This window comes from Triturus cristatus, chromosome 11, assembly GCF_964204655.1.
Source record: "Triturus cristatus chromosome 11, aTriCri1.1, whole genome shotgun sequence".
In the NCBI taxonomy this organism is placed as follows: Eukaryota; Metazoa; Chordata; class Amphibia; order Caudata; family Salamandridae; genus Triturus; species Triturus cristatus.
Window position 1 is genome coordinate 1,065,019,814 of NC_140594.1, and position 23,107 is coordinate 1,065,042,920.

The following is a 23,107-nucleotide window of genomic DNA, read 5'->3' on the forward strand; positions in this document are numbered from 1 at the left end:
CTGCGTCATTGGAAGAACAGGAAACAGAGAAGTATCTTGTAAAGTTCCTCAGTGCGATGCATTGAGCTCTGCCCAGGCCACCGAAATCACAGGAGGGTTAGCAGACGCTGCACTTGAGGATGATTATCACAATTCTGAAGAGCTGCTGAGACGAGTAAAACATCCAGTTCTAATAAAAGAGCCGGAGATAGGCTACAACGAAGACAAAGAGGCCCCTCTGACGCCAACTCAACTGACTGCATCATTGGAAGAACAGAAAACAGAGAAGTATCTTGTAAAGCTCCCTCAGTGCGATGCATTGAGCTCTGCCCAGGCCACCGAAATCACAGGAGGGTTAGCAGACTCTGCACTTGAGGATGATTATCACAATTCTGAAGAACTGCTGAGACGAGTAAAACATCCAGTTCAAATAAAAGAGCTGGAGATAGGGTGCAACGAAGACAAAGAGGCCCCTCTGACGCCAACTCAACTGACTGTATCATTGAAAGAACAGGAAACAGAGAAGTATCTTTTAAAGCTCCCTCAGTGTGATGCATTGAGCTCTGCCCAGGCCCCTAAAATCACAGGAGGGTTAGCAGACTCTGCACTTGAGGATGATTATCACAACTCTGAAGAACTGCTGAGACGAGTAAAACACCCAGTTCTAATAGAAGAGCTGGAGATAGGGTTCACCGAAGACAAAGAGGCCCCTCTGACGCGAACTCAACTGACTGCGTCATTGGAAGAACAGGAAACAGAGAAGTATCTTGTAAAGTTCCTCAGTGCGATGCATTGAGCTCTGCCCAGGCCACCGAAATCACAGGAGGGTTAGCAGACTGCACTTGAGGATGATTATCACAATTCTGGAGAGCTGCTGAGACGAGTAAAACATCCATTTTTAATAAAGGAGCCGGAGATAGGGTACAACGAAGACAAAGAGGCCCCTCTGACGCCAACTCAACTGACTGTATCATTGGAAGAACAGGAAACAGAGAAGTATCTTGTAAAGCTCCCTCAGTGCGATGCATTGAGCTCTGCCCAGGCCACCGAAATCACAGGAGGGTTAGCAGACTCTGCACTTGGGGATGATTATCACAATTCTGAAGAACTGCTGAGACGAGTAAAACATCCAGTTCTAATAAAAGAGCCGGATATAGGGTACATCGAAGACAAAGAGGCCCCTCTGACGCCAACTCAACTGACTGCATCATTGGAAGAACAGGAAACAGAGAAGTATCTTGTAACGGTCCCTCAGTGCGATGCATTGAGCTCTGCCCAGGCCACCGAAATCACAGGAGGGTTAGCAGACGCTGCACTTGAGGATGATTATGACAATTCTGGAGAGCTGCTGAGACGAGTAAAACATCCAGTTCTAATAAAAGAGCTGGAGATAGGGTACAACGAAGACAAAGAGACCCCTCTGACGCGAACTCAACTGACTTCGTCATTGGAAGAACAGGAAACAGAGAAGTATCTTGTAAAGTTCCTCAGTGCGATGCATTGAGCTCTGCCCAGGCCACCGAAATCACAGGAGGGTTAGCAGACGCTGCACTTGAGGATGATTATCACAATTCTGAAGAGCTGCTGAGACGAGTAAAACATCCAGTTCTAATAAAAGAGCCGGAGATAGGGTACAACGAAGACAAAGAGGCCCCTCTGACGCCAACTCAACTGACTGCATCATTGGAAGAACAGAAAACAGAGAAGTATCTTGTAAAGCTCCCTCAGTGCGATGCATTGAGCTCTGCCCAGGCCACCGAAATCACAGGAGGGTTAGCAGACTCTGCACTTGAGGATGATTATCACAATTCTGGAGAACTGCTGAGACGAGTAAAACATCCATTTTTAATAAAGGAGCCGGAGATAGGGTACAACGAAGACAAAGAGGCCCCTCTGACGCCAACTCAACTGACTGTATCATTGGAAGAACAGGAAACAGAAAAGTATCTTGTAAAGCTCCCTCAGTGCGATGCATTGAGCTCTGCCCAGGCCACCGAAATCACAGGAGGGTTAGTAGACTCTGCACTTGGGGATGATTATCACAATTCTGGAGAGCTGCTGAGACGAGTAAAACATCCAGTTCTAATAAAAGAGCCGGATATAGGGTACAACGAAGACAAAGAGGCCCCTCTGATGCCAACTCAACTGACTGCATCATTGGAAGAACAGGAAACAGAGAAGTATCTTGTAACGGTCCCTCAGTGCGATGCATTGAGTTCTGCCCAGGCCCCTAAAATCACAGGAGGGTTAGCAGACTCTGCACTTGAGGATGATTATCACAATTCTGAAGAACTGCTGAGCGCCCCTCATCCGCACCTACCGACCCCCACAGACGCCAGCCAACGCACGCAGACACACAAATAGAAACCCACACCAACAACTCCTGACACACACAAACGCACCCAGGTATACAATTAAAGACACATTTACCCCAAACACACACACACACGTATACGACAGCAGCTCCGTACTCTGCTTTGCCCCTTTTTAATATATCTATGACAAGGATTTGCAGAATGTGACACACGATAGCGTGTAAAGTCGGAGGTCGCTAACCAATGAGAGAGCCGACTGGCGCGTGCTCCAGGCGTGAAGGCAGCGTGGTTGCAGGAAGCCCGGAGCATGCAGTACACGTGACGCCTTGTAAAGATAAGAAATTCATTTGTGACAGAAGGAAAGCAGACGAGCCAGTCTGGGTGGGCCGGTCCAAAAAGCGAAAGGGAGGCAGCCCAAACAGCTAATTTCCAATGGCAGCCCACCGCTCACCATAAATGGTGACGCCAGCCAATGGAAATAAGGGGCGGGGCTTCAAGCCCTTTTCTCAAACTCCTCGTTGACAATAAATCTCGCCGAGTGAGCAGCGCATGCGCTGCAACGCTAGACGAGACCTAAAAACAAAAAGCCAAAGCCCCCTTGAAGCAATAAGTTAAGTGATCAGCATTAACCCAAGACCCCCATTCGGTTCAACTCTTGTAATTTCATAGAAACCTTTTACAGTGTATTCTTTGTATTACATGATATCAGATGGTATTACATAAGTAACACGCAATTTTAAACATGAAAGCCGTAATCTTAACAAGACAGAGAAGATTAGCATGGCCCCTGCGCAAGGATGACACGCAAATTTGTAGACGTTCCATATTTTTTTGTTTTGTCTCTGTGTCTACATTGTATCTCCATCTTTAGATGTGCATGTGCTGCTACTGGAGGATCTTTTAGTGCTGCTGCAGAAACAGGGTGAAAAACTTACTCTCAAGTGCTGCAGTAAAACAGCTCTTGGTTCATCCGCTACTAAACTGACTGTCAGCCCTGTTATAAAACTGAACTCTGTGCTTGTCCGTGCCGTGGCTACAGATGAGCGAGTCCTTTTCATCATTTCCACATCCGAGCTTGGACCTCAGATCTACGAGCTTGTGGCACTCACTTCTCTGGAGATAAACAGGTGGAACAATCTAATTGAAGAAGCAGTGAAAGGTGCAATGAGGAACTCCTGTAGACGGAAGCTGGAACTGGTCAATCACATGCCTCCTCCTGTCAGTGTGGTGCTGCAGAATTCTGTCGTCCTACCCATTATCTCTGCTGAAAACTGCACTGTATCAGTAAAGGAAGAAGTTCCTCGAGATGATCACAATTCTGAAGAACTGCTGAGACGAGTTGCACATCCAGTTCTAATAAAAGAGCTGGAGATAGGGTGCAACGAAGACAAAGAGGCCCCTCTGACGCCAACTCAACTGACTGCATCATTGGAAGAACAGGAAACAGAGAAGTATCTTGTAAAGTTCCTCAGTGCTGTGGAAATATGGATTTTTATGATCAGTTATGTCCCCTATCTTGGACCCCAACGGTTTCATGTATAAGTCACAAGTACATGTATGTTCCCTCCAGTTCCAGTTATGAAGACGCAAATACATGTGCGTCCACCGTCAACATGTCCTCTTTCAGATCCGCCATGAATGGGCCGGATATTCTATTCCTAAGTATGAAAGGCCACCGGCTTTATATGGTTCATTTATGCCATTTTACAGTCCAGGCGAGTAGGCCCTGATTCTGCCATTAAGCCTTTTCCTGCCTTCTGCCTCTGAAAGCTCCAGTCTGAGCTCGCATCTGTATCCATGAACTTTGTCCTACTCCCTGCGCGGCTAACGGTGCCTGACTCGGCCTGTCGGCCTGTCTGCCTGCCAAAAACTGTATTTCACCTTCAAGATTATCTGCTCTGCTCCGCTCCTCATCCAATGCATTCCTGTCTAGCAGTTTAAGTAAACATTCCTCTAGCTACTGTGCAAAAGAGCCCTGCTTCTCTGTCTTTATGCAAGTAATTCATAGCCCTGTTACCATGGAATATTCCTACCCCCTCGCATCTAGTGTAGACACTTAGACGCTTGTACACGCACTAACAGTCAGTATAGTCAGTATAGAATAAGATTCTATCCTAAGAGACCTCTCTTTTTGGATAACACAGTTCTTTAAACATAGGATGTAAGATATGATTTAGGATTAGGTTGACATAACCCCAGACTTCTGTCTCCACATGTAGAGCTAAATGTCAAGTCCCATTCACCCCCTAGTTGCACGTCAATCACACGTCATGCTGCTGCGCGCGCATCTCTGCCAAGTATTTTTGCTGACATTGCGAAATTCTTTCATGAAACCACCCATTTGTGACATCATACCTAATGACGTTCTTTAGTTACGCCTAGTTACACCCATTTTAGTTACGCATGTATGCCTTTATCTCTGTTATCAACTGTTACGCCTCCTGCATCTGTTTCACTGTAATGCCTCTTCTATAAAAATGATTACTTGTCAATAAAGTATTGTCCTTCACTTCCTGAACCTTCGTGGTGATGGAATATGAAGCCCACAAATTCGAATTGTGTTTTGGAATAAAGCCCGTTCCGAACCTCTAATACCACGGATTCTGCCTCTTATTTTATTGAGCTATTCTTATTAATTTTCCGCATCAAATTAAGTACCGGTAATTAAATTATTTACCACATATATGGCGCCCGAACAGGGACACTTTCTCATCTCACGCGCCGGAGGTGCGTTGCAGGCCCGGTCTCCTGCCACAGCTGGACGGACAACAACGCGTACCCACAGGATTTCCTGTATCTCCCTCCTGCCGAGCGGGGGTAACTGAGGCTGCGATCAACACCCAGACGAGGCGGTGAGAAGTGCGAAGTATCCCGACCAGAGCCTAGCTGAGAGAGCAAGATCCGAGGTATACAGAGGCCCACCAGGTTCCGAAGTTCCGAAGTTTCGAGTCGAGTCCAGTCTGGTCCAAGTCCAGTTCAGTTCAGTTCCGAGGCCTTCCGTTCCGAGCTACCCGGTGAGTACCATTGCCGGGGAGGCGTTCTGACGTGCACATAGGTTGTGCCGGTCAAGACGGGTTTGGGTACACAAATCCGGTCTGCACTGTTTCAGCAGTGTATCTGTACTGTTTAGCAGTATATCAAGTATGTCTAGTATATAATTCAGAATTACCTAGTTAGTGCCGAGTATTATGCTTAGTGACTAGTTCCCTAAATGGCCATCATTGTTGTTCATTAAATGTTAAATGTTAAAATGTTTTAAATACGTTCTGCATATTGTGGTGTGAATGACTGTTCATTATTGTGTTTTGTTGTATTAAACGTGTTCAAAATTAGGTATCAGATCAGTTCTCAATATGCCGCTTTTTTCGAGATTAAGACAGATCAAAACTAGAAAAGGGGTACTCGAAGAAGCTGTTCCCATTCCTCCTAGGGACACTCCAGGGTACTTCATGTATCATAAACATGGCCTAGACGCCATATTAATTCTTGATTTATGGGTAGACTACACCAAGGAATTACCAGAAAGTCAGAGGTGGCCTGCAGCTGGGACCTGGGATGCAGATTGCATCATGAAAGTAGAGGAAGAATTATGGAAAAAGAAAGCTAGACAATCACAGAAAGATGCCATTGAATTATGGCGTAAAGAATCATATAGACGTACAGAAAAAGCACTCAGACAGGAAGAGAAAAGTAAGGAGAATTCAAATAAAGTCCGAGAAAATCTATTAATTGAAGAAGGAACCCGAGCAAAATCAGAACAAGCAGACAGACAAAGAAATGCCCTTATGAATGGTATGTATCCTCTTCTGGCCGAAGGGTTACCTAAGGCTACTCCGGAGATACCAAAAGACTTGCCACCGCCATTGTTTCCGATAAAAGTACATCCCAAAGGGCATCCCAGAACCGCAGAAGATGTTTTCCTTTCCTCTTATTTAGACGACGCAGCTCCCGAGTATGCTAATACTGCACCACATAGACCGCTTGCCGAGGGGGTTCAACGCCAAGACCCTCCGTCTGTACCTCCGCAACAACAAACTCCGACACAAGTTCCGGCAAGCACATCTGTTTCTACAGCTGTACCCACACCTATGGTTGCTATATCACGTTCAACGAATCCTTTCACGTCCAGCACCCCAGGTGGTGCTACAGGAGGTACAGCAAACATTTTTTCCACGCCACCCAGAGTAAATAAACTTTCCTTTCAAGAATTAGCCCACCACCGCAGCCTATTGCTGCCACACAAACAACGACACAACAGATGTACCAGACCGCACAGTATGACTATCCTGATTATCAACGATACTCATGAAACAGCCTAGAGAGGGAAGTTGGCTTACCCCTTATCGAGGTCCCTGTAGATCAAGAAGGACCTTATGTACACAGTGAACTATTAGGCCAAGATAGAAAATTTTTACTTGATACAGGGGCAAGCCGAACAACCATAAAACGTAGTGAAGTTCCAGGGGCACCCCTCTCAGGCTCACAGAATATTTCCCTTGGTTTTTCAGGAAAAGCTATCATTAACGAAGTATCACAGCCTCTTCCCCTTACGATTGGTCCCTTGACACGAACTACAGATTTATTGCTTACTAAATCATGTCCAGAAAACCTGTTAGGTATAAAAACATTGAAAGCTCTAGGAGCTATAATATGTTGTTCTCCGGAAGGAGTAAGATTGTTTTTACGTGATTTCAAAGGGCACTACGTGTCCCGAGACATGGATCACCGACTGCAGACTTTACCCACACATTTATGGGCACAAGGCCCTACAGATGTTGGTTGTATGAACATTACACCATATCGAGTCACACTAAAGACAGGAGTGGTACTACCACGAATGCGACAATACAAGTTACCCCCAGATGCTGTAGTGGCTTTACTACAAATCATTGACGAGCTTATTACCCAAGGAGTGGTTGTGGAAACCGACTCCAATGTATGTAATTCCCCGATAATTCCGATTCTTAAACGAACTGATCCAAAAGCCCCGCCAGTATATCGATTGGTTATTGATCTGCGCGAATTAAATAAATGCATTGTACCACAATACCCCGTAGTCCCAGACATTTCTTCATTACTGACAGCCATTGATTCCGAAGCAACATTCTTTACTGTAATTGATCTCAAGAATGCCTTTTTCAGCGTCCCAATAGATCCGGAAAGCCAATACTTGTTCGGATTTAGTTTAAATGGACGAAGCTTTAAATTCACACGCGCACCTCAAGGATTCACAGAAAGCCCCAGCATCTATAGCCAAGCACTGAAACGAGAACTTGACAGTATCCACATGCCAGTCAACACTGCCCTGCTTCAATATGTCGATGATCTGCTGATCACCGCTAGAAGCGAACCTGAATGTGAAAAAGCCTCACTGACGGTTTTACAATTCTTGGCCGAAAAGGGGCACAAGGTGTCCCCTTCTAAGCTGCAATTCTGTGTCCAGCGAGTTGTTTACCTTGGGCACTCGCTGTCCAAGGAGGGAAGGCAGCTTACACCCGATCGCATCCAGTTAATTGCTAACATGCCAATACCCAAGACACAAAAGGAGGTGCGGGCTTTTATAGGCCTCACTTCATATTGTAGGCAGTGGATCCCTCAGTATGCATTTCTAGCAAAACCACTCATTCAGTTGACAACACAGGAGGCAGCCACATCGACTGTCCTCCCTTGGACTCAGGAACATACACAAGCTTTTGAAAGCCTAAAGAAAGCTTTATGTCAAGCACCTGTTTTAGCAACACCATGTTACAATAAACAGTTTACACTCTTTGTTACAGAACGCGAAGGTACTGCCTTGTCAGTACTCACTCAGGAACAAGCAGGATCACACAAACCATGTGCTTATTTTTCTAGTACATTAGATCCCGTAGCTCAGGCTCTGCCTGCGTGCCTGAAATCAGTGGCAGCGACAGCTTTAGCAATCAGACAAAGCGATGCCATAGTGTTAGGACATCCATTGACAGTACAAGTACCACACGCCGTAGAGGTTCTTGTGAACCGAACGCAAACACAACACTTGACTATAGCAAGACTCACTGGTTACGAATTAACATTGTTTCAGCCACACATAGAAATCAGACGTTGTAGTACATTGAATCCTGCCACACTTTTGCCAGTAAACGGAACAGACCCACTAGCACATGATTGTATTGAAGTTATTACTATCACGACGAAACCTAGACAAGACTTGACAGACGTCCCATTGTCAGACCCAGACCTGACGTTGTATGTAGATGGTTCATGTATGAGAACAAGTACAGGAGAGTTAGTGGCCGCTTACACAGTCACAACAGACACTGAAGTCATTGAAACAAATTGCATAAATACCTTGTCAGCTCAAGCAGCAGAGCTCATCGCTCTGACACAAGCCTGTATTCAAGCTACGAATAAGAAAGTCAACATATACACTGATTCATGTTATGCATTCGGAGTTGTACACGACTTCGGCGTGCTGTGGCGAGAGAGAGGTTATTTAACTTCTCACGGTGCCCACATTCAGCACGGACCCCTCATTCATGCCTTATTAGATGCAATACATCTACCCACTGCAATATCAATTATGAAATGTAAAGCTCATACGAAAGTTACTGATATCATTTCCCAAGGCAATGATCTAGCTGACAGAACAGCTAAACAGACTGCTCGAACTCACACATCTGACATGACAAAGACAATAGTTCTGACACCAACACATTGCATGACGGTTAAGGATCCCGCTCTTGACGTAATTGACATACAGACACATGCTACACCAGATGAAATAAAGAAATGGACTGAATTAGGAGGGATCCAAACGGATCAAGGATGGATGACGAAGGAAAAATCTGTATGGTTCCTTCCTGATTCTATGGTTCAAGTTATCATTAATACAATACATAGTCCAGCGCACCTAGGAGAAAAAGCTATGCTAGACAGCATTCAACACATTTGGTTCAACAAACATTTACGAGCAGCAGCTAAACAAAAAGTTCGTACCTGTATGATCTGTTGTCAGTTTAACCCAGGTAAAAGCATTCCCGTAGAACAGGGTGGATTTCAGCCTCCTGAGCACCCTTTTGAAGTCCTCCAGATGGATTATATCCAGATGGAACGATGTCGAGGATTCAAATATGTTCTTGTAGTTGTCTGTGCTCTTTCCCGTTGGACAGAAGCATACCCGGTTTCAGATTACACTGCCCCGACTACGGCCAAACAGTTGGTTCGAGAATTCTTCCCACGGTACGGTTTACCACGTGTTGTCTACTCAGATAACGGCCAGCCGTTCTCATCCGAATTAATGAAACACGTTTCACTTTTGTTAGGCTATCAATGGAGATTTCACTGTGTCCGACACCCCGAGGCAGCAGGTCTCGTGGAACGACATAATCAAACTCTGAAAATTAGATTGTCCAAAATATGTAGGGAGAAAGGTGTCGATTGGGTAGTAGCCTTACCAGTCGCACTCTTTTACATGAGAATGGTAGCGCACTCTCGAACAGGGCTATCCCCTTATGAGGTGATCTTCGGTAGACCACCAAATATGTGGGGGACGCCTATACCACGCAAAATAACTGATGTTGACTGTAATATGCTGACAGATTACCTGGCTTCCTTGATGTCTGCACTACAATCTTGTCGTTCACAGGTAGCTGCAGCCTTTCCCGACAACACCGAGGTGAAACCCCATGACGTAGTTCCCGGGGACCTGGTGTTAGTGCGGAATTTTGACCGGAAGACTCAGCTGGATCCTAGGTGGAAATCGCCTCAACTTGTACTGCTCACCACAAGGACAGCCGTGAAGATCGAAGGTCGCAAAGGTTGGATACATTCAAGTCATATCAAGAAATTTCATGGACTACCGTCTGATGTAAACGATACATCTCGCGTGTCTTCACCGATTGACTCAAAGCTTCCTTTGGTTGAACTAAGCGATAAGGAACTATACAAACTAAAATTACGGTCTAAGAAGTCAGACAATTTGATTGTTTAAGTCCTCTCCAAGGTGAATCGGTCGAATTTGTCTCTGACATGTATCCCCTAGACCTGAATAGAGAAAGAAACGGAAAAATGCAGTTGAAAAAACATGCGTACTGTAAATCACTTCGTAGTCATTGCACAGTGACGTTATTAATTTTGTTTTTCTTAAGTCTTTTAATAATCGCTGCAAGTATATTGTTACACGTATATTATCCTATTTCTAAACATGTTTACAATGTTACTGCTGAACATTCTTTTAGTGAATTACCCCCGCATGAGTTGTCCTATAGATTTGCGCTGCGCAATAACACTTTTATTAGTATGTTACATCATTCCCATCAGACTAGCAATGCTACAAATTGTTGGATATGTGGCCGACTCCCTCCCTATCAGAACTATAAGGGAATTCTGCCTCTCTTTCCATATCCGTTCACACACAATGGCTCCTGTGGAGCATGGTTTAGTTTAATTAATTCCCTAGATTCGAATTCCGCAGTTTATCAAAACAACTGGGTATGGGGAAACTTGAACTTAGTTTTGCTTAAAGTCTGCTACCCTAACAAGGAGGGACTTCCCAAAAGAACAGGAACTGATCTAGAAAATGAAGTATACGGATTAGGTAATTTCACGCTTAATCTCATGATCCTGAATGTTGAATCCGAAGCTGCACCAATTTTGCCCGCTATGTCAGTATTTCCAGCTAAAGGTGAATTGTGTGTAAGAAAGAATGGTTCCATACATATGGGCCATAGTAAGTGCACCACTGTAATAGAATTCAGTGATCAAGGCAAGTCTACATTTAGAGCTTCTCGCCATTCCTACTTCGTATGTGGTCAGACTGCATATACACGTTTGCCTCTAGATTGGGATGGTACCTGTTACATCGGATTCCTTTTGCCACCTGTTTTCCTAGCTCCTCCTGATTATCATAGAAATACTCATTTAGTACACAATAGACAGCAGAGAGATCTCCCAATCGTCGATTACACTGAAACAGCATGGGAAAAATACACAGATTTCAATAAAGGTTTCTTCCCCTATATAGGTACAGTCACTAATAGTAAGTTGATACGTAGATTAACCAGAACCCTTGAAGCAGTAGTGAACGAAACTATTTCCGCCTTAGGCAATTTAACAGAAGAGCAGTCTGCTATGCGGATTGTTGTGCTTCAAAATGGTCTTGTCCTTGACGTCATCCTGGCCGATAGGGGCGGAGCTTGTAGGGTCATCGGATCAAGCTGTTGCATTTTCATACCAGAAAATTCGCCGTCTGTATATAAAGCCATAACTCGCCTTCATAAGATTGTAAGCCAGATACACCAGAATCCAGGCACCTGGACTTGGTCCGGTTGGTTCTGGGGCGTGTTGTCAGCCTGGGGATGGAGAATGCTCTCCTTCCTAGGTATTGGCTTTCTCATACTATTCAGTTGCTGCTTATGTCTACAATGTGGGCCAGCGATTTGTGGTCTGTGTGCCACCTCGTGTATCCCACATCCAAGTTTTCGTTCGAGATCCCGGAAGAAGAAAGAAGAACAAATGATGTTATATGAACAGATCAACGGATTGATGAAGATTGATATCTCTTAAGGGCAAGTAGGGGACAAGGAGGGAATGTGGAAATATGGATTTTTATGATCAGTTATGTCCCCTATCTTGGACCCCAACGGTTTCATGTATAAGTCACAAGTACATGTATGTTCCCTCCAGTTCCAGTTATGAAGACGCAAATACATGTGCGTCCACCGTCAACATGTCCTCTTTCAGATCCGCCATGAATGGGCCGGATATTCTATTCCTAAGTATGAAAGGCCACCGGCTTTATATGGTTCATTTATGCCATTTTACAGTCCAGGCGAGTAGGCCCTGATTCTGCCATTAAGCCTTTTCCTGCCTTCTGCCTCTGAAAGCTCCAGTCTGAGCTCGCATCTGTATCCATGAACTTTGTCCTACTCCCTGCGCGGCTAACGGTGCCTGACTCGGCCTGTCGGCCTGTCTGCCTGCCAAAAACTGTATTTCACCTTCAAGATTATCTGCTCTGCTCCGCTCCTCATCCAATGCATTCCTGTCTAGCAGTTTAAGTAAACATTCCTCTAGCTACTGTGCAAAAGAGCCCTGCTTCTCTGTCTTTATGCAAGTAATTCATAGCCCTGTTACCATGGAATATTCCTACCCCCTCGCATCTAGTGTAGACACTTAGACGCTTGTACACGCACTAACAGTCAGTATAGTCAGTATAGAATAAGATTCTATCCTAAGAGACCTCTCTTTTTGGATAACACAGTTCTTTAAACATAGGATGTAAGATATGATTTAGGATTAGGTTGACATAACCCCAGACTTCTGTCTCCACATGTAGAGCTAAATGTCAAGTCCCATTCACCCCCTAGTTGCACGTCAATCACACGTCATGCTGCTGTGCGCGCATCTCTGCCAAGTATTTTTGCTGACATTGCGAAATTCTTTCATGAAACCACCCATTTGTGACATCATACCTAATGACGTTCTTTAGTTACGCCTAGTTACACCCATTTTAGTTACGCATGTATGCCTTTATCTCTGTTATCAACTGTTACGCCTCCTGCATCTGTTTCACTGTAATGCCTCTTCTATAAAAATGATTACTTGTCAATAAAGTATTGTCCTTCACTTCCTGAACCTTCGTGGTGATGGAATATGAAGCCCACAAATTCGAATTGTGTTTTGGAATAAAGCCCGTTCCGAACCTCTCATACCACGGATTCTGCCTCTTATTTTATTGAGCTATTCTTATTAATTTTCCGCATCAAATTAAGTACCGGTAATTAAATTATTTACCACAGTGCGATGCATTGAGCTCTGCCCAGGCCACCGAAATCACAGGAGGGTTAGCAGACTCTGCACTTGAGGATGATTATCACAATTCTGAAGAACTGCTGAGACGAGTAAAACATCCAGTTCTAATAAAAGAGCCGGAGATAGGGTGCAACGAAGACAAAGTGGCCCCTATGATGCCAACTCAACTGACTGCGTCATTGGAAGAACAGTAAACAGAGAAGTATCTTGTAACGCTCCCTCAGTGCGATGCATTGAGCTCTGCCCAGGCCACCGAAATCACAGGAGGGTTAGCAGACTCTGCACTTGAGGATGATTATCACAATTCTGAAGAACTGCTGAGACGAGTAAAACATCCAGTTCTAATAAAAGAGCCGGAGATAGGGTACAACGAAGACAAAGAGGCCCCTCTGACGCCAACTCAACTGACTGCATCATTGGAAGAACAGGAAACAGAGAAGTATCTTGTAAACCTCCCTCAGTGTGATGCATTGAGCTCTGCCAGGCCCCTAAAATCACAGGAGAGTTAGCAGACTCTGCACTTGAGGATGATTATCACACTTCTGAAGAACTGCTGAGACGAGTAAAACATCCAGTTCTAATAAAAGAGCTGGAGATAGGGTTCACCGAAGACAAAGAGGCCCCTCTGACGCAAACTCAACTGACTGCGTCATTGGAAGAACAGGAAACAGAGAAGTATCTTGTAAAGTTCCTCAGTGCGATGCATTGAGCTCTGCCCAGGCCACCGAAATCACAGGAGGGTTAGCAGACGCTGCACTTGAGGATGATTATCACAATTCTGAAGAACTGCTGAGACGAGTAAAACATCCAGTTCTAATAAAAGAGCCGGAGATAGGGTACAACGAAGACAAAGAGACCCCTCTGACGCGAACTCAACTGACTGCGTCATTGGAAGAACAGGAAACAGAGAAGTATCTTGTAAAGTTCCTCAGTGCGATGCATTGAGCTCTGCCCAGGCCCCTAAAATCACAGGAGGGTTAGCAGCCTCTGCACTTGAGGATGATTATCATAATTCTGAAGAACTGCTGAGACGAGTAAAACATCCAGTTCTAATAAAAGAGCCGGAGATAGGGTACAACGAAGACAAAGAGACCCCTCTGACGCGAACTCAACTGACTGCGTCATTGGAAGAACAGGAAACAGAGAAGTATCTTGTAAAGTTCCTCAGTGCCATGCATTGAGCTCTGCCCAGGCCACCGAAATCACAGGAGGGTTAGCAGCCTCTGCACTTGAGGATGATTATCACAATTCTGAAGAGCTGCTGAGACGAGTAAAACATCCAGTTGTAATAAAAGAGCCGGAGATAGGGTACAACGAAGACAAAGAGGCCCCTCTGACGCCAACTCAACTGACTGCATCATTGGAAGAACAGAAAACAGAGAAGTATCTTGTAAAGCTCCCTCAGTGCGATGCATTGAGCTCTGCCCAGGCCACCGAAATCACAGGAGGGTTAGCAGACTCTGCACTTGAGGATGAATATCACAATTCTGGAGAGCTGCTGAGACGAGTAAAACATCCAGCTCTAATAAAAGAGCCGGAGATAGGGTACAACGAAGACAAAGAGGCCCCTCTGACGCCAACTCAACTGACTGCATCATTGGAAGAACAGGAAACAGAGAAGTATCTTGTAAAGCTCCCTCAGTGCGATGCATTGAGCTCTGCCCAGGCCACCGAAATCACAGGAGGGTTAGCAGACGCTGCACTTGAGGATGATTATCACAATTCTGGAGAGCTGCTCAGACGAGTAAAACATCCAGTTCTAATAAAAGAGCTGGAGATAGGGTTCAACGAAGACAAAGAGGCCCCTCTGACGCCAACTCAACTGACTGCGTCATTGGAAGAACAGGAAACAGAGAAGTATCTTGTAAAGCTCCCTCAGTGCGATGCATTGAGCTCTGCCCAGGCCCCTAAAATCACAGGGGGGTTAGCAGACTCTGCACTTGAGGATGATTATCACAATTTGAAGAACTGCTGAGAGCCCCTCATCCGCACCTACCGACCCCCACAGACGCCAGCCGACGCACGCAGACACACAAATAGAAACCCACACCAACAACTCCTGACACACACAAACGCACCCAGGTATACAATTAAAGACACATTTACCCCAAACACACACACACACGTATACGACAGCAGCTCCGTACTCTGCTTTGCCCCTTTTTAATATATCTATGACAAGGATTTGCAGAACGTGACACACGATAGCGTGTAAAGTCGGAGGTCGCTAACCAATGAGAGAGCCGACTGGCGCGTGCTCCAGGCGTGAAGGCAGCGTGGTTGCAGGAAGCCCGGAGCATGCAGTACACGTGACGCCTTGTAAAGATAAGAAATTCATTTGTGACAGAAGGAAAGCAGACGAGCCAGTCTAGGTGGGCCGGTCCAAAAAGCGAAAGGGAGGCAGCCCAAACAGCTAATTTCCAATGGCAGCCCACCGTTCACCATAAATGGTGACGCCAGCCAATGGAAATAAGGGGCGGGGCTTCAAGCCCTTTTCTCAAACTCCTCGTTGACAATAAATCTCGCCGAGTGAGCAGCGCATGCGCTGCAACGCTAGGCGAGACCTAAAAACGAAAAGCCAAAGCCCCCTTGAAGCAATAAGTTAAGTGATCAGCATTAACCCAAGACTCCCATTCGGTTCAACTCTTGTAATTTCAAAGAAACCTTTTACAGTGTATTCTTTGTATTACATGAAATCAGATGGTATTACATAAGTAACACGCAATTTTAAACATGAAAGCCGTAATCTTAACAATACAGAGAAGATTAGCATGGCCCCTGCGCAAGGATGACACGCAAATTTGTGAGCGTTCCATATTTTTTTGTTTTGTCTCTGTACCTACATTGTATCTCCATCTTTAGATGTGCATGTGCTGCTACTGGAGGATCTTTTAGTGCTGCTGCAGAAACAGGGTGAAAAACTTACTCTCAAGTGCTGCAGTAAAACAGCTCTTGGTTCATCCGCTACTAAACTGACTGTCAGCCCTGTTATAAAACTGAACTCTGTGCTTGTCCGTGCCGTGGCTACAGATGAGCGAGTCCTTTTCATCATTTCCACATCCGAGCTTGGACCTCAGATCTACGAGCTTGTGGCACTCACTTCTCTGGAGATAAACAGGTGGAACAATCTAATTGAAGAAGCAGTGAAAGGTGCAATGAGGAACTCCTGTAGACGGAAGCTGGAACTGGTCAATCACACGCCTCCTCCTGTCAGTGTGGTGCTGCAGAATTCTGTCGTCCTACCCATTATCTCTGCTGAAAACTGCACTGTATCAGTAAAGGAAGAAGTTCCTCGAGATGATCACAATTCTGAAGAACTGCTGAGACGAGTTGCACATCCAGTTCTAATAAAAGAGCTGGAGATAGGGTGCAACGAAGACAAAGAGGCCCCTCTGACGCCAACTCAACTGACTGCATCATTGGAAGAACAGGAAACAGAGAAGTATCTTGTAAAGTTCCTCAGTGCGATGCATTGAGCTCTGCCCAGGCCCCTAAAATCACAGGAGGGTTAGCAGACTCTGCACTTGAGGATGATTATCACAATTTGAAAAACTGCTGAGCGCCCCTCATCCGCACCTACCGACCCCCACAGACGCCAGCCGACGCACTCAGACACACAAATAGAAACCCACACCAACAACTCCTGACACACACAAACGCACCCAGGTATACAATTAAAGACACATTTACCCCAAACACACACACACACGTATACGACAGCAGCTCCGTACTCTGCTTTGCCCCTTTTTAATATATCTATGACAAGGATTTGCAGAACGTGACACACGATAGCGTGTAAAGTCGGAGGTCGCTAACCAATGAGAGAGCCGACTGGCGCGTGCTCCAGGCGTGAAGGCAGCGTGGTTGCAGGAAGCCCGGAGCATGCAGTACACGTGACGCCTTGTAAAGATAAGAAATTCATTTGTGACAGAAGGAAAGCAGACGAGCCAGTCTGGGTGGGCCGGTCCAAAAAGCGAAAGGGAGGCAGCCCAAACAGCTAATTTCCAATGGCAGCCCACCGTTCACCATAAATGGTGACGCCAGCCAATGGAAATAAAGGGCGGGGCTTCAAGCCCTTTTCTCAAACTCCTCGTTGACAATAAATCTCGCCGAGTGCGCAGCGCATGCGCTGCAACGCTAGGCGAGACCTAAAAACGAAAAGCCAAAGCCCCCTTGAAGCAATAAGTTAAGTGATCAGCATTAACCCAAGACCCCCATTCGGTTCAACTCTTGTAATTTCATAGAAACCTTTTACAGTGTATTCTTTGTATTACATGAAATCAGATGGTATTACATAAGTAACACGCAATTTTAAACATGAAAGCCGTAATCTTAACAATACAGAGAAGATTAGCATGGCCCCTGCGCAAGGATGACACGCAAATTTGTGAGCTTTCCATATTTTTTTGTTTTGTCTCTGTGTCTACATTGTATCTCCATCTTTAGATGTGCATGTGCTGCTACTGGAGGATCTTTTAGTGCTGCTGCAGAAACAGGGTGAAAAACGTACTCTCAAGTGCTGCAGTAAAACAGCTCTTGGTTCATCCGCTACTAAACTGACTGTCAGCCCTGTTATAAAACTGAACTCTGTGCTTGTCCGTGCCGTGGCTACAGATGAGCGAGTCCTTTTCATCATTTCCACATCCGAGCTTGGACCTCAGATCTACGAGCTTGTGGCACTCACTTCTCTGGAGATAAACAGGTGGAACAATCTAATTGAAGAAGCAGTGAAAGGTGCAATGAGGAACTCCTGTAGACGAAAGCTGGAACTGGTCAATCACACGCCTCCTCCTGTCAGTGTGGTGCTGCAGAATTCTGTCGTCCTACCCATTATCTCTGCTGAAAACTGCACTGTATCAGAAAAGGAAGAAGTTCCTCGAGATGATCACAATTCTGAAGAACTGCTGAGACGAGTTGCACATCCAGTTCTAATAAAAGAGCTGGAGATAGGGTGCAACGAAGACAAAGAGGCCCCTCTGACGCCAACTCAACTGACTGCATCATTGGAAGAACAGGAAACAGAGAAGTATCTTGTAAAGTTCCTCAGTGCGATGCATTGAGCTCTGCCCAGGCCACCGAAATCACAGGAGGGTTAGCAGACTCTGCACTTGAGGATGATTATCACAATTCTGAAGAACTGCTGAGACGAGTAAAACATCCAGTTCTAATAAAAGAGCCGGAGATAGGGTGCAACGAAGACAAAGTGGCCCCTATGATGCCAACTCAACTGACTGCGTCATTGGAAGAACAGGAAAAAGAGAAGTATCTTGTAACGCTCCTTCAGTGTGATGCATTGAGCTCTGCCCAGGCCACCGAAATCACAGGAGGGTTAGCAGACGCTGCACTTGAGGATGATTATCACAATTCTGGAGAGCTGCTGAGACGAGTAAAACATCCAGTTCTAATAAAAGAGTGGGAGATAGGGTTCAACGAAGACAAAGAGGCCCCTCTGACGCCAACTCAACTGACTGCATCATTGGAAGAACAGGAAACAGAGAAGTATCTTGTAAAGCTCCCTCAGTGTGATGCATTGAGCTCTGCCCAGGCCCCTAAAATGACAGGAGGGTTAGCAGACTCTGCACTTGAGGATGATTATCACAATTCTGAAGAACTGCTGAGACGAGTAAAACATCCAGTTCTAATAAAAGAGCCGAAAATAGGGTACAACGAAGACAAAGAGGCCCCTCTGACGCCAACTCAACTGACTGCATCATTGGAAGAACAGGAAACAGAGAAGTATCTTGTAAAGCTCCCTCAGTGTGATGCATTGAGCTCTGCCAGGCCCCTAAAATCACAGGAGAGTTAGCAGACTCTGCACTTGAGGATGATTATCACAATTCTGAAGAACTGCTGAGACGAGTAAAACATCCAGTTCTAATAAAAGAGCTGGAGATAGGGTTCACCGAAGACAAAGAGGCCCCTCTGACGCAAACTCAACTGACTGCGTCATTGGAAGAACAGGAAACAGAGAAGTATCTTGTAAAGTTCCTCAGTGCGATGCATTGAGCTCTGCCCAGGCCACCGAAATCACAGGAGGGTTAGCAGACGCTGCACTTGAGGATGATTATCACAATTCTGAAGAACTGCTGAGACAAGTAAAACATCCAGTTCTAATAAAAGAGCCGGAGATAGGGTACAACGAAGACAAAGAGACCCCTCTGACGCGAACTCAACTGACTGCGTCATTGGAAGAACAGGAAACAGAGAAGTATCTTGTAAAGTTCCTCAGTGCGATGCATTGAGCTCTGCCCAGGCCCCTAAAATCACAGGAGGGTTAGCAGCCTCTGCACTTGAGGATGATTATCACAATTCTGAAGAGCTGCTGAGACGAGTAAAACATCCAGTTCTAATAAAAGAGCCGGAGATAGGGTACAACGAAGACAAAGAGGCCCCTCTGACGCCAACTCAACTGACTGCATCATTGGAAGAACAGAAAACAGAGAAGTATCTTGTAAAGCTCCCTCAGTGCGATGCATTGAGCTCTGCCCAGGCCACCGAAATCACAGGAGGGTTAGCAGACTCTGCACTTGAGGATGAATATCACAATTCTGGAGAGCTGCTGAGACGAGTAAAACATCCAGCTCTAATAAAAGAGCCGGAGATAGGGTACAACGAAGACAAAGAGGCCCCTCTGACGCCAACTCAACTGACTGCATCATTGGAAGAACAGGAAACAGAGAAGTATCTTGTAAAGCTCCCTCAGTGCGATGCATTGAGCTCTGCCCAGGCCACCGAAATCACAGGAGGGTTAGCAGATGCTGCACTTGAGGATGATTATCACAATTCTGGAGAGCTGCTCAGACGAGTAAAACATCCAGTTCTAATAAAAGAGCTGGAGATAGGGTTCAACGAAGACAAAGAGGCCCCTCTGACGCCAACTCAACTGACTGCGTCATTGGAAGAACAGGAAACAGAGAAGTATCTTGTAAAGCTCCCTCAGTGCGATGCATTGAGCTCTGCCCAGGCCCCTAAAATCACAGGAGGGTTAGCAGACTCTGCACTTGAGGATGATTATCACAATTTGAAGAACTGCTGAGCGCCCCTCATCCGCACCTACCGACCCCCACAGACGCCAGCCGACGCACGCAGACACACAAATAGAAACCCACACCAACAACTCCTGACACACACAAACGCACCCAGGTATACAATTAAAGACACATTTACCCCAAACACACACACACACGTATACAACAGCAGCTCCGTACTCTGCTTTGCCCCTTTTTAATATATCTATGACAAGGATTTGCAGAACGTGACACACGATAGCGTGTAAAGTCGGAGGTCGCTAACCAATGAGAGAGCCGACTGGCGCGTGCTCCAGGCGTGAAGGCAGCGTGGTTGCAGGAAGCCCAGAGCATGCAGTACACGTGACGCCTTGTAAAGATAAGAAATTCATTTGTGACAGAAGGAAAGCAGACGAGCCAGTCTAGGTGGGCCGGTCCAAAAAGCGAAAGGGAGGCAGCCCAAACAGCTAATTTCCAATGGCAGCCCACCGTTCACCATAAATGGTGACGCCAGCCAATGGAAATAAGGGGCGGGGCTTCAAGCCCTTTTCTCAAACTCCTCGTTGACAATAAATCTCGCCGAGTGAGCAGCGCATGCGCTGCAACGCTAAGCGAGACCTAAAAACGAAAAGCCAAAGCCCCCTTGAAGCAATAAGTTAAGTGATCAGCATTAACCCAAGACCCCCATTCGGTTCAACTCTTGTAATTTCATAGAAACCTTTTACAGTGTATTCTTTGTATTACATGAAATCAGATGGTATTACATAAGTAACACGCAATTTTAAACATGAAAGCCGTAATCTTAACAATACAGAGAAGATTAGCATGGCCCCTGCGCAAGGATGACACGCAAATTTGTGAGCGTTCCATATTTTTTTGTTTTGTCTCTGTGTCTACATTGTATCTCCATCTTTAGATGTGCATGTGCTGCTACTGGAGGATCTTTTAGTGCTGCTGCAGAAACAGGGTGAAAAACTTACTCTCAAGTGCTGCAGTAAAACAGCTCTTGGTTCATCCGCTACTAAACTGACTGTCAGCCCTGTTATAAAACTGAACTCTGTGCTTGTCCGTGCCGTGGCTACAGATGAGCGAGTCCTTTTCATCATTTCCACATCCGAGCTTGGACCTCAGATCTACGAGCTTGTGGCACTCACTTCTCTGGAGATAAACAGGTGGAACAATCTAATTGAAGAAGCAGTGAAAGGTGCAATGAGGAACTCCTGTAGACGAAAGCTGGAACTGGTCAATCACACGCCTCCTCCTGTCAGTGTGGTGCTGCAGAATTCTGTCGTCCTACCCATTATCTCTGCTGAAAACTGCACTGTATCAGAAAAGGAAGAAGTTCCTCGAGATGATCACAATTCTGAAGAACTGCTGAGACGAGTTGCACATCCAGTTCTAATAAAAGAGCTGGAGATAGGGTGCAACGAAGACAAAGAGGCCCCTCTGACGCCAACTCAACTGACTGCATCATTGGAAGAACAGGAAACAGAGAAGTATCTTGTAAAGTTCCTCAGTGCGATGCATTGAGCTCTGCCCAGGCCACCGAAATCACAGGAGGGTTAGCAGACTCTGCACTTGAGGATGATTATCACAATTCTGAAGAACTGCTGAGACGAGTAAAACATCCAGTTCTAATAAAAGAGCCGGAGATAGGGTGCAACGAAGACAAAGAGGCCCCTCTGACGCCAACTCAACTGACTGCATCATTGGAAGAACAGGAAACAGAGAAGTATCTTGTAAAGCTCCCTCAGTGCGATGCATTGAGCTCTGCCCAGGCCACCTAAATCACAGGAGGGTTAGCAGACGCTGCACTTGAGGATGATTATCACAATTCTGGAGAGCTGCTCAGACGAGTAAAACATCCAGTTCTAATAAAAGAGCTGGAGATAGGGTTCAACGAAGACAAAGAGGCCCCTCTGACGCCAACTCAACTGACTGCGTCATTGGAAGAACAGGAAACAGAGAAGTATCTTGTAAAGCTCCCTCAGTGCGATGCATTGAGCTCTGCCCAGGCCCCTAAAATCACAGGAGGGTTAGCAGACTCTGCACTTGAGGATGATTATCACAATTTGAAGAACTGCTGAGCGCCCCTCATCCGCACCTACCGACCCCCACAGACGCCAGCCGACGCACGCAGACACACAAATAGAAACCCACACCAACAACTCCTGACACACACAAACGCACCCAGGTATACAATTAAAGACACATTTACCCCAAACACACACACACACGTATACGACAGCAGCTCCGTACTCTGCTTTGCCCCTTTTTAATATATCTATGACAAGGATTTGCAGAACGTGACACACGATAGCGTGTAAAGTCGGAGGTCGCTAACCAATGAGAGAGCCGACTGGCGCGTGCTCCAGGCGTGAAGGCAGCGTGGTTGCAGGAAGCCCAGAGCATGCAGTACACGTGACGCCTTGTAAAGATAAGAAATTCATTTGTGACAGAAGGAAAGCAGACGAGCCAGTCTAGGTGGGCCGGTCCAAAAAGCGAAAGGGAGGCAGCCCAAACAGCTAATTTCCAATGGCAGCCCACCGTTCACCATAAATGGTGACGCCAGCCAATGGAAATAAGGGGCGGGGCTTCAAGCCCTTTTCTCAAACTCCTCGTTGACAATAAATCTCGCCGAGTGAGCAGCGCATGCGCTGCAACGCTAGGCGAGACCTAAAAACGAAAAGCCAAAGCCCCCTTGAAGCAATAAGTTAAGTGATCAGCATTAACCCAAGACCCCCATTCGGTTCAACTCTTGTAATTTCATAGAAACCTTTTACAGTGTATTCTTTGTATTACATGAAATCAGATGGTATTACATAAGTAACACGCAATTTTAAACATGAAAGCCGTAATCTTAACAATACAGAGAAGATTAGCATGGCCCCTGCGCAAGGATGACACGCAAATTTGTGAGCGTTCCATATTTTTTTGTTTTGTCTCTGTGTCTACATTGTATCTCCATCTTTAGATGTGCATGTGCTGCTACTGGAGGATCTTTTAGTGCTGCTGCAG

The 23,107-nt window shown here is 45.8% G+C and overlaps 1 protein-coding gene and 5 pseudogenes across 2 annotated transcripts in view; all 6 read left to right on the top strand.

Moving 5' to 3' along the window:
- Positions 1-23,107, top strand: part of GNB4 (G protein subunit beta 4) — a 684,865-nt gene that overhangs the window by 148,046 nt on the left and 513,712 nt on the right. The window lies entirely within an intron of this gene.
- LOC146786002 (U6 spliceosomal RNA) lies at positions 3,028-3,125 on the top strand (annotated as a pseudogene).
- Positions 15,807-15,904, top strand: LOC146786003 (U6 spliceosomal RNA; annotated as a pseudogene).
- Positions 17,391-17,489, top strand: LOC146786004 (U6 spliceosomal RNA; annotated as a pseudogene).
- On the top strand, positions 20,868-20,965 carry LOC146786005 (U6 spliceosomal RNA; annotated as a pseudogene).
- LOC146786006 (U6 spliceosomal RNA) lies at positions 22,926-23,023 on the top strand (annotated as a pseudogene).